Consider the following 4,471-nt stretch of genomic DNA (forward strand, 5'->3'; position numbering starts at 1 on the left):
TTTACTAATAAAATTATTAAAATTTAGTAAAAATTAGCAAAAATTAGAAAAATTTTCCAGGCAAATAAAAATAATCATAAAAATAAACTACTAGTCAACTTGTTAGCATTCTGATTGAATGCTAGTTAATATTTTGCTACCAATATCACACACATACACATATAATCTATCTTATACTAAAATTTATTACAAAATTTTTTCAAGTGAGTCAATAATTATACATGCTAAATTTACAAAACAACATTTAAATGTTATTGTGTCTATTAAAATATGACAAGCTGTATTCACTTTCTAATGAAAATTGATTTATTATAATTATATTCATTCCCAGTTTCTCAACGAGACTTAGTGAAAATATTCTTTAGTATTTCAGTTCAGTTCAGTCACTCAGTCATGTCCGACGCTTTGCGTCCCCACGAATCACATCACGCCAGGCCTTCCTGTCCATCAGCAACTCCCAGAGTTCACTCAACTCACGTCCATCAAGTCGGTGATGCCCTCCAGCCATCTCATCCTCGGTCGTCCCCTTCTCCTCCTGCCCCCAATCCCTCCCAGCATCAGAGTCTTTTCCAATGAGTCAACTCTTCACATGAGGTGCCAAAGTATTGGAGTTTCAGCTTTAGCATCAGTCTTTCCAATGAACACCCAGGACTGATCTCCTTTAGGATGGACTGGTTGGATCTGCTTGCAGTCCAAGGGACTCTTCAAGAGTCTTCTCCAACACCACAGTTCAAAAGCATCAATTCTTCAGTGCTCAGCTTCTTCACAGTCCAACTCTCACATCCATACATGACCACTGGAAAAACCATAGCCTTGACTAGACAGACCTTCATTGGCAAAGTAATGTCTCTGCTTTTTAATATGCTATCTAGGTGTTTTCTTTTCTTCCAAGGAGTAAGTATCTTTTAATTCCATGGCTGCAATCAGAGACTCTAAAGGGTAAGACTAGAAAATAGTCCATTAACATTATAACATATGATGGAATCAAACACAGTATGAAATATAGGAGAAGTCTTGAGTACAATACAAGAGGAACAACCAAAAATAGCATATAGTAGGAAATCCTTAATAAATATTGATTTTGTGACTGGGAGGATAAATTCATGACTATTCCTAAGGCCTTTAAATAGGATTCTGTCATTTGCTGGACATGCATTAGACAATATAAAAGATAAGATGTTAACTAAAGAAAAAGTCCACATAGAAATATGGTAGTTTCTACCAAGTATCTATTTGAAAACTACCCTACCTATCTGAAGGGCTTCCTTGATAGCTCAGTTGGTAAAGAATCCACCTGCAATGCAGGACACCCTGGTTTGATTCCTGAGTCACGAAAATTCACTGGAGAAGGGAAAGGCTACCCATTCCAGTATTCTTGGGCTTCCATTGTGGCTCAGCTGATAAAGAATCTGCCCGTAATGTGGGAAACCTGGGTTTGATCCCTGAGTTGGAAAAATCCCCTGGAGAATGGAAACGCTACACACTCCAGTATTCTGGCTTAGAGAATTCCATGGACTGCATAGTCCATGCAGGTGCAAAGAGTTGGACATGACTGAGTGACTTTCACTCCTATCTGAAAATACAGGAATTATGAAGACCTGGGGGAGAGAGTGTGTTTTATCTTAGAGTCTCTCATCATTGTGAAGAGAAGAAGTAGAGAATTGTAATTTATCTCTGAAATTCTCCAGATTGTTTTATCAGTATTAAACAGAAATTAGGATAACCAGACACAGAACACACTGGTACATTTATCCTCTGAATTGTTTTTCATAAATAATGCATATTAAGCAACAACATTGAAGAAGGATTTGTGAAAGTGTTGACTACAAATGCCTTCTACTTCATAACCAGGCCATTTTACACCTTACTAGATAATTAGAATTGTCTTCATGCGGTCAGTTACAGAGTACAGTGAGAAATGCATTCTTACTTAAGTATATCATACATTATCTATGCAAACAGATTTATTATCTCTATGATAAAGTGTTATGTACCTATTATTACTCTAAAATTGGCATCTGAGCAGTACTATCTTGAGAGAGAAAGATACAGTTTAATTACCACTTAAACATAAATTCCATTCTCAGTGTTTCCAAAGGCTGTATCTTAAGAGGTTAAATAAAAAGTAGGAAATAGAATTAGAAAAAAAAGGAATAAAAGCACATATTTGGAGGAAGAAAGTATAAAAATAAGTAAAATTCATTCAATGTATTTTTTTATCATCATTACTCTTTAATTCAAGTTAACCAGTCCTCATTGGTAAAAATGATTTGCTTTAATATCACAGCTATTCAATTTGTAAATATCTAGCCACAGGCTACAGTGGTAATAACAGTTCTATAAATTTACTTTGTTTCTAGGAAAAAAAAACATTTCTTATGACTGCAGAAACCCAGCCAGACTTCAGATAGCGACTCTTCAGTTTTGACATAGCCGCCTTTATTTCTTTATTTCTTAGAGTATAGATAACAGGGTTTAAAATGGGAGTAAAGATGGTGTAGAACACTGCAAGGACTTTGTCAACTGAATAACTGCTGAAGGGCCACACATAGATGAAGATGCATGGTCCAAAAAATAACACCACAGTGATATGAGCAGTCAATGTGGAGCGGGCCTTGGCCATGCTGGCAGAGGAGTGGTTCCTAACTGCGATGAGTATCACTGTGTAAGAGACAGCCAACAGGAGGAAGGAACTCAAAGACAAAAGGCCACTGTCTGCAACTATTAGTAAACTGATAACATAAGTGTCTGTGCAGGCCAGTTTGGTCACTAAAGGGAGGTCACAGAAAAAACTATCCACTTGATTAGGCCCACAAAAAGGCAAGTTAACAGTAAATGCCAGCTGGCTAGTAGTATGGATGAAACCCACACATCATGGAATGAGGACCAGAATAATACACACACGCCCGCCCTCTCATGATTGTCGTATAGTGGAGAGGTTTACATATAGGAATGTAATGGTCATAAGTCATGGATACAAGGAGCACCATTTCACCACCAGCAAATAGATGAACAAAGAAAATCTGGGCTAGGCAGGCTTCAAAAGAAATACTCTTGTGCTCAACCAGAAAGTCTGCAATCATTTTGGGGGTAGCAAATGAGGCAACACATATATCTATAAGAGAGAGGTTTGCGAGCAGAAAGCACATAGGGGTATGAAGGCAGGAATCTGGGGTCACAGTGAGGATGATGAGAAAGTTTCCCAGTAGTATTGCTAGGCAGAGCAGTGAAAATATGAGAAACAAGAAAGGTTGGAGCTCCTGGGAACTAGATAAACCCAGCAACACAAATTCAGTCACCCGAGAATGATTTATCTCATTCATTGACTTTGCAAAGGACTTCTGTTCAATCACTTGAATAGGAGAGAAATAGAAATCAGTTAATGAACTAATTATGGTTTAATTTTCCAGTTCAGTTAGAGAGTCTAGGTCCTACTCAAATGTACTTGTTAGACTTCACACATGTCTAAATACAGAGAATGCTCTAGTAATTAAAAGGAGAACAGAGTCAGGATGGGATATATTCAGCCAAAAGTTTTCTAGATGAAGAGGGTGGTGGTTGGGAGGTTGGTGGAGAGAATTTCAACCAATTGATTCATTAATTGCTTAAGTTTAGTAAGTTAAGTAAGCTAATTTGCAAATTAGAGTTACTAGTGAATGTTACAAATAAATATCTGAAAAGTTGTTTACATATCACAGAAATCCACTATTATTATCTACAGAGACCAAATGTATTTTTTCTTCACTAAATAAAATAAGAACTCTTAAAAAGAGAAAAATGTGTGAACTGCTACCAGAAGGAAATATATTTTCACAAAATTAATGTACAAAAGACATTAGACACAAAAGAGTAAATGCTCTATTACTCTATTTAAATGAAGTTTAAAGACAGACAAGCAAGTCTATAGTATTTGAAGCTAGGATAGCAGTTTTCCTTGATGGGATTAAAGGGACAGGAGGAAACATTGGAGGGGCTTTTGGATTGCTAGTAATGGTCTGATTTTGATTCAATTGAGAGGCTTCTTAGGATGTCCAGAAAAAAGGGGACTTTCTTTTTCTTTCCCTTGTGGATTCTAAAAACCTCCTGCTGTAACAGTTAAAATTATGTTCTCATTGCTAGTAAGATAGTTTGGGGCATTGGCTTCTTCAGAAACTATCTTTCACAATTCAGCATTAGTGGAAGATGATTGCATATTTTATGTCATAAATCATTGAGATTTGCATAATAAATGAATATTTTCATCTTTTCCATTTTTTCACTTATGATATGGGGCTATGGACATAAGAGGAAGAAAGTTTAGCTTTCTCATCTTTGCTCCAAAGGGGGAGGGGGGGAACTGTGAAGGATAAAAATATAGATTATATCTATTTCCTTTTCTGTTACAGAGTAGCTCATTGACCTCAGAAAAGCTCTTAAATCAATACCTCCATTTTAAGAATGTAGGATGAAGATTTTGGGCAAACAAAGCTCT

General features: G+C 36.4%; 1 pseudogene; it reads right to left on the bottom strand.

Annotated features, from left to right (window-relative positions):
* LOC102181688 lies at positions 2,357 to 3,323 on the bottom strand (annotated as a pseudogene).

This window comes from Capra hircus, chromosome 10 (assembly GCF_001704415.2).
Source record: "Capra hircus breed San Clemente chromosome 10, ASM170441v1, whole genome shotgun sequence".
Classification (NCBI taxonomy): domain Eukaryota; kingdom Metazoa; phylum Chordata; class Mammalia; order Artiodactyla; family Bovidae; genus Capra; species Capra hircus.